General features: G+C 36.3%; 1 protein-coding gene across 3 annotated transcripts in view; it reads left to right on the forward strand.

Moving 5' to 3' along the window:
* The first annotated feature begins 3,717 nt into the window (after positions 1-3,717).
* The window catches only part of wap (DDB1 and CUL4 associated factor wap), a 34,370-nt gene continuing 24,854 nt past the window's right edge, over positions 3,718-13,233 (forward strand). The window contains exons 1-2 of one of the 3 annotated variants that reach the window (XM_071584122.1): positions 3,718-4,008; positions 4,509-4,611. The gene's annotated coding sequence lies outside the window, so the exon portion shown is untranslated. The remainder of the gene's footprint in view (positions 4,009-4,508; positions 4,612-13,233) is intronic. The other 2 variants (XM_071584125.1, XM_071584123.1) reach the window with 2 other exon arrangements.

Consider the following 13,233-nt stretch of genomic DNA (forward strand, 5'->3'; position numbering starts at 1 on the left):
TCAGAGACTCAACAAAGGTGAAGGTCATCCCGGCATCTTTTTGCCGAGCTTTGCTCCACCATAATGTGCAGCAGTGCAACAAAACAATCTTACTGCTGCAATATGTAACCAATACATGGTTCGCAATTAAAGTTCCCAGGATTTACCAAAGGTTCTTTGACATATTCACAGAGTAGCATTTTCCTTCACAACTCAAGTTTCATAATCATTGATAATACTAGGTGCACTCCCCTGTTGATTTTTGAGCCTCAAGCAATCCCTAGGTTCTTTACCATTGTAGATACCCCGACTTCTTTGCCTTTTAGGTAAAAGGGTGTGCAACCATCTCTTTTCCTATTTATTGGTTCATAAAACCACAGCTGTCTTTGTTGAATCCACCATGGGCCCTGTAGTTTTGCACCAATTCCAATCTATATCCAGGGACTTCTGCATGAGAATAGTCACTGAGTCAGTTATCTGCCACTGATGTTGCTTCACCTCCTTATAACCTTGTGCACATGCACCCATCTCATTTAGTCCAGAAATAAGATCATTGATCAGCTAGTTCCATAGGGATGGGCATAGCATTCCTCCTAGACAGCCTCTAGTCACAGCCACCTTCATCTTATTGCCCCAAGGGCAGCTCCTATGTCCAGCACTCTTTCCACTCTGCTGACAAGGTGGTGGAGGGCCACTTCAACCTATCTTCTTTCTAGTACGCATGCTGATATGGATGCAAAAGATGTTCCTTCACGGGGACTTCTTTTATTTATCTATCCATTATCTTTTTGAGTCTTTTACAGGAAAGGCAATAGGCTAATTTCCCTATGCAAAATCAATGCTCTTGTTGTCTATCTTCCTTAGTTTTGGCATAAAGACCACTTTTGTAACCCTCCAGGTATTGGGAATGTATCCAAATGCTAGGTGGGGGCAAAACATTCTCACCCGACATAGCAGCAATTGTTCCTTCCCCACCTGAAGAAGAGCAGGAAATATTGTGTCTCCTCCAACAGATTTTAAAGGGCTGATACTATTGATTGCTCATAATTTGATGTAGTATATTACTGTGGTGGAGGATGATTGCTATACCGTCCTTGGAAGGTCAGAAAGACTGGCACATCCTTAGCCACATCATTTCTCCTCCAATGCAGCCTGTAAAGTGTCTCCAGCAAGTTTTAATGTTTCCTTTTTGGTAGACATGTAGTCCCCAAGAGGAAAGCATAAGAGACCCCACTTCTGTATCTGGATTCTTAGATAATGTTTTCCAATCTACTCATGGGTGATGTATGATAACTCATAAAAAATCAGAGGTTGAGAGCTTTAAAGCCTGTGGCACTTACGCTGTGGGCCTGGTTTGAGAGGAAGATCTCATGACTCAAATAGATGAAGGGGTCAACGATTTGCATACACAGTGATTCCCTCATGGAAAAGGAATATTTCTCCATGGCCCACTTGAAAGTGATGGCTAGCATCATAAGAGTTGGGAGAGCCGAGTATATTAGGAAAATAAAGCAGCGAAAATTCCCCTGATGAGAGTATTGAATGAGTATCTCTTATTGATAGCATGAATAATCATGGGTTCAAGTTAAATTATCATGGTTTGACTGACTTAGATCTTATTTTTTCATTAGAAAATTACTCCCAAGATCAAATCCTCAGCATTTCTTTTCAAACTATACCAGGTATTCCCTGAGGTCACATCTTGGTCCTCTTTTATTTAATTTTTTCATTAATGGCATTAGTGGTTATCTACAGCAGATCTCCCACCTTGAATTTTCTAACCAGTTAATGCTGATTCATAAAATACAAGCAAAATATTGTTGTACACCCCTTCAATGTGCTCTTTTTGATGAAGAAAACTGGTGTGACACATCTATTTACATTCAACTTGAAAATGTCCTACTCAATATTTAATCAAAATCTAACCTATCTTCTTTCACCATCGGCTTTGTGCTACTGCTCTTACTCGGTTAATTATAGATAGGGATTTGAGCATAATTTTCTATTCAAAAGTTGTCTTCATTTCACATTTTTATTACATCATAAAAACACTGATGGAAACCTAGGTTTTCTAAACATCTCAAGAATGTCAATCCCCTCAGATTAATTTTGCACCTTACCGTTCAGTACTCCGGTCTGAGTAACTCTGTAGCCATAAATATTGAACATTATCAGTGTAATCTTTCATTTCACAGAGCAATACTTGATTTAGCATCTTAATATTAGCAAAAGTTTAATTACTAGAGCACTAGTTACTACAGAACTTGTGCTATCAACTTCAGATGTCAGCCTTGAATAGAACCTAGGGAATGATTTTTATACGAAATTGTACCAATCCCAGGAGTGACACAAATTATGCACAAGTGAGTACATGTATATTCTATCCAGGGTCACAAAAGTTGTTACCATATGGGCGGGGTAACCTTATTTAATGGGTAAATGGAAGGGCATTAAGACATTATCATGAGTAGAGCAGAAAGGTTTTAACTTGGTAGTTGCTAGTCAACTGGATCAATGGGGATGAGAAAGAAAAATGAGTGGTATATACGGAGAAAATCCAAAGACATGGATTCAATAGACCCTAGATCAACCAATTTTGGAATACCAATTATTCCAATATTATGAGGGGACTGGATTATGTGGGGAGCCTAAGTGCCCAGGCGCACTACGGAATCATAATGGAAAAAATCGAAACCCTTGCATGAATCATTGCTGCCATCATTAGTGAACACATACACCATGGTGGCGGATAAGGTACCATTGTTTGCCCTCCCTACTCTGCGTATTGTACCTACCTACTCGATGTTAAAGCGCACGATATGACGCAAAGGCCACTTCATGGGCTTTCTAACACGATGTCTAGAAAGAAAATCCAGTATGGTGAACTAAAACACCCTAGCATTGTAAATTTTACTCGAAAACTCAGCATTGAATAATGATTGATCTTTCCCAATCAGGATTTACTTTATTAAGAAATATTGATTATTCCCTCATATTCTACATTATAACCAAAGACAATAGATATGACAATACGGGCAGGAGGTTACTGAGAGATAAATGAGAGGGGAAGCCCCAATTTGAAAATTCGAATATTTCTTATAAAGCTTAGGGGAACTCAGGCAGTCATGAATAATTGCTTCTTCCATTCGATTTCATAATAAAAGGCGTATTTTCATAGGACGCAAATGGGACATTCCCGAAACATTTTACAATTAAATACTTAATATAAATATTGGGTTTATCAACTGCGTGTCTAATGCCTTTACTCGCAATAAACTCGAGTCTGTATCCTCACAACGCTCCATAAATACTCTTTAGATACGCCTTTCATCAACGCCATGCTATAACCGCACTAATTAAAACGCATTTATAATTTAAATAACAATTAAATTTCAGAGAGAATAATGCATCCGTGTACATTATGCATTAAAATTTCTTTTTGTACACCTTATTACACAATTCTTCTTCCATAGAACAGACGCATTCGGATTCTTTCTTTTAAATTTCTTCCAAACCAATAATATTAATATTAAACTCATTAACAAATAATTACAAACTAATGATACACTAGAGGACACTTAAAACATAAGGAAAAAGATAACATATAAGTAGCTCGTGAATTGATGTTGTTCTATCCAAACAATTATGATTCAAGTTCCTCTGAAATTAATCTAGGCTGATTGGTTTATGTTTTTTTTTCGTGGAATGTTGGGAAGCTCTCAAATCGGTAGAGAGTGCTCGCCGCGCACGCTACCTCCATTGACTATACATATCGGTGTTGAAAGGAAATGTAACGAGAAGGGCTGATACCTTTGACACACCGTGATATCTAATAATATATTGAACCAGTATGTATAGTCAATGCTACCTCTGATAATCTAAAATCCTTAAAATAATTCTCATCTTGCAAAATCTTTGAGCGTCGTAATGAGACAATAGCAGCATTAATGTGTGTGGTGTTTAGTCGTTTTGTGAAGTGATGGATGGAAGAATTGATCATTTTATTTAGCCGTTCTCTGCCCCATGCAAGTACTTATGAATTATTAATACTGGCCATTGTAGTAGCGTAGTGTCAATGAAGCTTCGTGAGAAGTGTGGGTCCGTTTACGTTCGTCATTCGTGACGGATGCCATTGTCATTGACATAGATGAAATTTGATTGCTATATTTTTTGTTGTCATTTAAAATATGCTACTCGCCGAATAATCACGATTGAGGCGTGGTTCCCTATTTAATTCTATCACGTTTTGTTGACGGAATTAAATGAATTATCATATTATTTTGTCGCAAAATTTCTGAGCCGGTAGTTCTTTACGTACGACTTTGTAAGCTTAACTGCTACTTAATTAAGCTATTCCTGTTAAACAAATTATAGATTGTGCTTATTTTTGATTGCGTTTCAATGGCATGTAATCCAACTGCTCGTTAGTGACAAAGGACGGATTAACGCTGTGTTTATATGTATGGTACGTGTGGTCCCTCTTGACATAGTGGTAGTAATGTTTTATTTTTGTGTATTTAAAATTATAGGAAATGAGTATTGATGCAGCAAAAACGTTGAAAACCAAGCGAGTCACCATAGTTCATCTTTTTAAATTGAAGAATGCTGATTTGACTGAACTAATACACTAAGGTGAGTCTTCGAAATAAGTTGTAGTGCAAATTAGTTCAAATCGTAGAGTGATGACTGTTAATTTTTGTCGGTGTAATTACACATATTGAGCGTCTCTTATTGTCTCAGAATTGTGGTGTAATTTGTTAATGCCATCGAAATCCTAATGTTGATCTGCAGAAAAATCTTGAGCTCTAGGTGTGTATTCAACAGGATATTTTTTAATTTCAATGTTCAAATGTTGATTATATGCAGTTATTCTACTGATGAAATCTTTGTTCTTGTGGGAGTTCTATCTTTCTTTCGGGGGCTTTGTGAAATAATGAGTAATCATAAGAAATAATAGTATTTTTAAATTGGTTTTCAATTGATTTCCTTGGTTAATTTAATGCATTTCTCAGCATATCTGGTTGTTGAATTTCACGAGAGATTGATAGTAAGAGACTAATACATATGACACCCAAGTTAGGGTACATTCATTGAAGTGGGTTGTTCTTGTTGTGATTTTGATAACCAGCGGCCAAAATGTTGCTACTTGTCAATTAAAATAAGCTTCATGTATGATAGTCTTATTTATTCAACTGCATGTAGTTCTTAAGAGCCTCTAGTTTGACAAATCTATTCTGCATTCTCCTAACTGTGGCCACTGCTGATAATGTCGGTTCGGAATTAAACTGCAGTTGCTTAGTTTGACATGCCGTAGTATTATCAGGTTTGCAATCCATAGTTTAATTAAATCTATTGTGACTGCAGTCTTCTGTAATTATTAGACTATGTTTGAGTTTGGGCATAGCATGAAAATAAAAGTACCATTTGTGCAGTAATATTTGATAAAATTATATTATGTTTATTCAGTAGCTAATTTTTTAAAATTTACTAACGATGGCGAATTTAAGTAGTTGTCAGTAAGACTTGGTTTTTCCATCTCAAAACTTGACTGAGGCATTCATTCCAGGTGTATAACTTTCATTGTCAAGTAGAGAATTGCTAGTATTAGGTTTCTTAGCTTATCAGTCTTATATTCTAATACACATTTGTTGTAGTATTGAACAGTCAAGCAATATTGCTTAGTTGTTTGTCACTAAAATTTTCTACAAGAAGAATAGGGTACATTCAGTCTCATGCAGTAAAACTTTTAATTGATAAAAGAATACAATGGCAAGTATGCTGCATCAGTCAATTTGAACGGAAGTTATACTCAATCACATAGTTTGCAGTACATCTTTTATAAGATTACCCGTACACACATTCTCAAAATAGGGTAGCCATCTACTTAAATTAGTAAACAAAGATTTGCTTAATATCAGCATGATACTCTGGATTTGATGGCATTAAATTAATTGTTACCTCATTGGTACACATCAATAGAGATTTTAAGGTTTATTTGCAGTTAAATTCCTTTATCTACTACTATTTAAATTTTCTTTAAATTTTACATAAATGTCAAAGGGTGTTCAAGGAACATTCTTCTTTTCAGTACATTCATAGAGTAAGAAATATTAGGAGACATTGCATAGTAGTGGCAGTATTTAGGGGAGGCAACCAATAGCTGAGGTCATTTGTGCCATTAGGGGTGGAGAGAAACCCTGCGTCGGCATTATCCTACTCTTAACAAAAGGCGCCAAGGGGTCCGCAGCTTAATGTCCTATCTGACGGACGGCGTACTCACTCCTAGTGCCCTCCACAAAGCACCTCTAGTAGGGATCGAGATACCACTGAGAAATATTCGGCGCTGCCCGCATTCGAACCCAGCCCCCCCTGGGTGGGAAGCCAGGCATTGTTTAGTTAAAGGAATTTAGGCTAAAGATAATTGGTCAGTTTTCCCATTTTTCAAAAATCTTTCCTAAATTGTCTTGCGTCATGAAAAGGAAGCAATCCCAAAGAAGATTCTAAAGTGTGCATGACCTGATGAATCTTGTGTGTGAAGTATTTAGATTTTTATGGCATTTTTTTCTTGCACTGTGTAGTAAAACTTCACCTTAATTATAACTTTCTCTGTAGAAATAGCAACTTGAGTATTTCAGTGGCTTGTGTTTAGTGTATATTTTATACAGAAAGTGGTTTAACATAATGCATCGTGAAATGTCCTCATTTTCAGAAGTTTCCCTGAATTTGAATTCTTCTATAGGCCCTAACATGTGAAGTCAAACCATACAAAATTGGATTTTAAGTAGTTTCTTGAGTCATAGTTACAAATCCATCAAGCATTTATATAAAAAAGAGATGAATGAAACATTGTAATTGAAACAAGCACTATCTCATTCTTTTCTGGCGGGATAGTCAGCGAGCAAAATGACTTGTGTCAGGTCTTACCAAACATAAATATATTCTTGAAGATGAATAATTTCTTAAAATGCCTGAATGAAGATGTGTTAATATTACAGGCAGAAGATAGCGTACAGTTTTATATTAATTGGAGACCGAAAAATATATTTAGTGTCAAATATTGAAATTTGATGCTGTTATGCATTTCCTGCTATGGTAAATCAAGTATTGAGTTTTAGAATACATAAAATAGTACCCAATTGAAATGTTAATGATGTCATTAATTCAGTTATATTGGATTGTTAGTGTGTAACTAGGGTGGTGTAAGAAGTTTATGATTTCATGATATGAAATGCCAAGGGAAACAATGGTATCTGGAAAGAACTTTAAATGAATGATGTTTAGAAATTTTTATTTAACTTTTGTATAATGTTTCAATTAGATTTGTATAAAATACTATAAACAGATGTATAAAATCCAACAAAAGAGGAAATATGGTTTAAGTATTTTGTTTTCATAAAGATTTTTAATATAAAAATATAAATGAACCGAACCATCCTTTAAAATATTATTTCAAAAATATTTAGCGTGGTTGAGGGAAATATCTAGATACTTCTAAATCAAGAGGTATGCTTGATAAAAGGTGATGTTTCATTGTCAATGAGATGATAAACTACTATCAAAGGATTTTGCCGTTGGATAAGAATTTTATGTAGAAATGTTCCATAATTAATGCACCAATAGAATAATCTATCAAGGTAAATATTGAGGTTGACACATGAAATTGGCAGAGCAGTAAAAAGTTTCACATCATTGGCATATAATTGGAATGAAAATGAATCAAATCTTTCAATAGTTTTTATTCTAACTAGTTCATGGCTTACATAGGAGTTATGGAGCAACCCTGAAAACCATTAAACTATGTTCTTCTTCCAATGTTTGCGCAGCACAAACAGCTTTTGCGTACATCTTATGTTAATCAATCCTGTGTCCTGATGCTGTCTAAAATACCTTTTCTTTACCTTCCTCTTCTATCCCCCCCATCACAGCCTTCAACATCACACATCCACCCAATATCCTCTCCTCACATCTTCCTCCTTAAAACTTATGCCAACAACTTCATGTCCACACAATACGAGTTAGAATCACCTGTCTCTCTGTCTTCCTCTCTCTTTCTCTCTCTCTTTCCCCATCTCCAAATCTTTCAGTCTTTATTTTCCCCTCATAAATTACTAGTTTTCAGAGCAATGTAACACTATTCTTCCGATGAAAATCTATTGTGTTATTTCTTTAGGTCTCAATTTAGAATTCCTCACGTCAAGTTTGAAAACCTCAAAAATGCTTTAACACCATATTTCCAAAGTTAATATGTATTATGCATTGAGGAACAAGAGAAAATTTTGTGCTTTACTGAACTTCCTCACAGTGTCACTGGTTACATCATATTTGTGACATCCTCAGGTTCATACTTAACCTCAGTGTGCATGTATTTACTTACACACACAGACATATATTGAACAAAGGTCTCCTTTGTGTATGTGTGTATACATAAATATATATCTTGAAATTTGTCTGTATAAAATCAAGGATGCTGTATGCATACTACACATAGGAAAGAACACTCACACGTTGTACTGTGTCGGTGGCAACCCTGCTCTATCACTGGCAGGAGAAAACTGAAGGGTGAAGGGAGGAAATGGCTTTGAGGGGGCAGGGTAGGAGTGCGGCGTGGGAAAGAGGGTCATAGAGTACTTAGTTCAGCCCTAATGGTTGGTAGGATTGGAAAGCTTAGTTATATGTTGGCTGCTGATATATGTGGTCCTCACTTTCAGTTTGATGATGGAATCAGGGAGGGTTTCATGGACAAACAGAGAAGCAGTGATTGATAGTTGGGAAGCAGAATGCACAGGATTAGGGAGGGTGAGCATAGGCAGATTTTGTTGTATTATTTATGCCGAAGGAGAGCAAAGTTGTGCATTCTCCGGTATAGAAGGCAAGTCTAAGGCTCCAAATGAGGGTCTTCATTTTTGGGGAGTTGGTCGATGTGGGAGCGGAGTAAAGGAGTGGGGTGAGGGTGTGGGGGGGGATGTGGGAAAGGGGAGGGGGAAGAGCAGAACATACCAAGTAAGGCCCTGTGAATCCTCAACGCCGACACACATTCAAACACAAAAACCCAAAAAGTGACAAAAATATATTCGAGAGAGGGAAAATGCAGAGAAAAACATACAGAGGATGAACACAAGGCCAGTGGGAAAGGATAAGGTGTCCCAGGAGAAAAAGGTTTCCTCGACTGGGAAATAAATCCTTCCACCATCTACACCAGCATTGTGACAGTCCTATTGGTATGTTTCTTTCCCTTTTGCAGATATATATTTGCATAATTCGAGGTTTTTTCGTCACTAAATGAATTAACAACAAAACAACAACCAAACTGGTATGTATAACAAATGCGAAAGTCTAATTCAGTACTGTAGATACCATAAATTGAGGGCGGAGTGTAATGTTTGGCAACAAAGAGGTGCGTAATGCTGAGGAGGAAGAGAGTGAGGGTGGTTGGATAAGAGCAAGGCCGGCGGGAATGCTCTGCCCTCCAAGGGAGGGTGTGTGAATTTATCCCGCATTTTCTTTTCCACTTAAGTAACTATAGTCAGATCATTGAAGCCATATGATGAAATCCAATTTCAGTAGGCATGCAATATTAATAAGATATATTGTGTGAAGAAACAGGCCATACCAGTAAGCATATTTGCAGTCTTGAAAAGTTCACTCAATGGTATTAGGTCTGTAATTGATGGTAATCACATTTATCACCATTTTTATAAATAGGACATACTAAACCTAGGTGTTATTTTTCAGGAGAAATGGCTGTTTAGAGGGATGAATTGAATATATCATGTTGAAGATATACTACTAATTGATTTTTGCATGCTTAGTGTGTTATGAAATCAGGCCTCACAGGTTTTCCTCAGACTTCTTCTTAGTGGCATCAATTTAATCTTTTTTGTAAAAGGCCCAAGGTTTACAATATTCAGTTGAGTGTCCATACTTGGCTCAAAAGAAAAAATGTCATGACAGCCATTGCAAAAGTAAACAGATATGAAATATCCTTGAATACCCTTAGCAATATTAAGGGGTTTGATGAAAAGTCACTGGCAGACGAAGATATATCACTGGTTTCATTTCTAACATGCATGTTGCCAAAATCTTGTCTTTTGTTTCTTATGCATTGGAGGATCAAATCACAGGGAGTTATTCTATCAGTGCTGATGTCATTTCTGAAAATGACTTGTGCATTGAGGTTAAAGGAGATATTACATAATGTGCATGATTGAGCACAGTGCAGTAATTGTAATTCAGATATTTGGATAAGTTCAAGGCGTAATGTTTGACACCAGAAATCAAAATGAGCATAAAACTATATTTAGTATTTGTGTAGTCAAGTCATTGAGTATGGCGAGCTCCTTCCGTGTTGGCACACGGGCTGCTCATTCTGGCAAGTCCCTCCTTGTATTGTGCCCACTTGACTTCAGCAGTGGGCTAGAATGGGAGGGGGATCCAATTCTTATAATAATGGCGCCAAAAAGGCTTCTGGCCTTTTCAATTGCTATGCCTGTAGCACCATTCTGTAACTCAGTGAAGAATGTCATTAGCCCATCTGTAATGAACATTGTTGCGTGTAATGAAGCTCTCTCTTACAAACAATGCCATTCTACAACATTAATGTTGAAAAACAAGTTGCTAAATTTGGAAATAATGAACTTTTGACCATAAACAAGAGGGGTAGAAAATTGTTAAGAAAGCAAACAAAAATATTTCATTATTGCAGAGGTGCTCACAAGAGGGGTAGTATTTAATGATACGAGCATCATAATTATAATTTAGGGGTGTTTTGAAGAATAAATTAACCCAAAAGTTTTAAGATTTAGGAAACTTTGGAAAATTATTTAAGTATTTGTTGATGTGGAGTAATGGAGCGATATTTATCATTGATCACAATTTTGACCAGTAAAACAGTAATAATTTCTTGTGTTATTACTGCATGTGGGTGTAGTATTCCAGTGAGCATTGGACTGCTGACCAGAGGGCCTGGGTTCAATTCCTGGTTACCAACCCTAAATCCACAAAAAAGTCTATAAATCCCTGAAACTATCAATTACAGCCATAAAAATGGCACAAAAAAGATTAGTATACTAAAATGAAGTACAAGACATCAATGCCCACAAAATCTCAATGTGTTCACCCAAATGCCATTGTCTTGCATTCCCATCTTTGATGCTTTTTTATCCAAGATCTTCCAATAGCTGTGATCTCTTGTGTTTGGTATTTTGAATTAAAAAAAATTATCAGTACCATTTGATTGGAGACTATTTTGTATACCATTTCAGGATGCATCTTAAGTTCTATTTAAGTTTAAAATTCAAAATTCAGGAGGTAATAATACTTCTACAAATGATATGGAGCATTATTGTTTTGGTAGAGTTTCCAATCATTGTCTGTGATAAGCTGTTACCCTTTTGATAATATCAGTGATGAATCAAAATGGATGGCTGTGTCTAGATGGCTTACATGGGTAGAGAAATATTCGTGGCCTTGTAGTCACACAATTTGAATATAATCACAGCCTTGTGAATATCAGTGATACTTCATAATGATTTCCAGTCTCTCTGCAAAAATTTGCAGCACAACCACTGATGATGATGATTACATCTTTAGTGTTATAAGATTCAGGATTGCACCCTTTAGTTCTGTTATTTCATTGCCAATATCAAGTACTCACGCCAGAGCAGGGTGATGTCCATATTCTTAAACTATGATATCTCTATGTCCAGCATGATGTACTGTCACTTGCAAACATCTTGCAAAAATGAAGGATTGCCACTTATGCCAATTCTAGGCATCACGATTCAACTCTCGCTGAGGTCTTTCATGACAACCTGGAATTATGATTGAATTTAATTTTCGTGACAGCTTACTATCATCAAACACTTTTAAAATTATGTTTAAATGCAGAGTTTGGAAGGTGTGTGTTGTATTAAGTAAATTTTCACTTTTTGATACCAATGAATGATGCATACCACTGCAGCCCTGTCCAGATCAAATCTTATAACAGCTTGCCAGAGAGAGTTCACTGTGAAGTTGTGGTCTGTACAAAAAGTTTGTTGATTCACAGCAAATATTTAACTGTCCCCATCAAATAAAGTCCAGGTTTTTGGGGTCAGAAGTCTGGTGCAATCAATATTATTAGCTTTCAACAGAATATTCATGAGCTGAGTATCTTTGATTTGACTCCAGAAGGCTGGTTGGTCCAATGGTGGTGAATTGTACTCCGGAGAATGATTCAAACTTGGAATTTTTTCTAGAATTTGAGTCCACTTATTCAAGTCATGCAAAAAAATATTTTTAATTTAACGTGCTTAAATTCCAACACTCACGAATGTTTTAAAATATATTTCCTCTTTACTCTCTCCTTTGTTAGGTCCTGGTCATTGATATGTCCTTAGGATATTTTTCTTGTTAGAACCCTGAACCTCGGGAAGTGTGGGATAACTGCAGCTGTCATTTGAGAATTATTCAAAAATTGAGGGAGCTCCATGATGGAAAGGTTGTCTGTCTTTGAAAACAATAGAAATCATACATATTATCAAAGTTTTATTAGTATTAATACTGCCAGTTCATGTCAATATTCAAAGCCATGTAATTAAACTGTTGATCATATATCTTTTAAAGATTTTGTGGTGATAATGTGAAATTATATATTCAGTGTTGGGTAAGGATGATTCAAATTATTAAATTACAAGTTGCACAACTCTCCCCTTAACCGCTGTTTACTAGGGACCCTATCAACTAAAAAATGCTCAATTTTTACTGCGGACTTCATAGGCAACGACTACATTTAAAATTTATTCTCAAAAGCCTTTTCCCCTTTCTGACCAACCCCAAAACAACAGCTAATCTTATACTAATGCCACCGCATTAATTTTAAATGACCCACCAAACTATCTGACATCTTGAAATCTGCTAAACCCATATCAAAGTCCTCTGCTAACCACACTGATACTTTGCTGTCAGTCCAAAATCAAATCTCCACCGCTCCTTCCCTCCCATCAAAATTTAACCATTCTTTTCCATCTCACTCTTCCCCCCTGCACCTCCAGCCATATATCAGCTGAATTGCCAACTCCACCCCTCTTCATGCATTGGGCAATGTTCAGTCACTTTCAAAGGTCTTGCAAAAAATGGGAGTCTCACACCTTTTGCTCTTTCTAGGCATCAAGATTCAACTCTAGCTTATTTTGAGTGTTTCATGATGATTAGGAATTATAATTGCATAAATTTGATCTTAATATCAGAGAAAAGTCAGCAACTGCTTTCATAAAT

This window comes from Hetaerina americana, unplaced genomic scaffold (genome assembly GCF_022747635.1).
Source record: "Hetaerina americana unplaced genomic scaffold, ioHetAmer1.1.p SCAF_16, whole genome shotgun sequence".
NCBI lineage: Eukaryota > Metazoa > Arthropoda > Insecta > Odonata > Calopterygidae > Hetaerina > Hetaerina americana.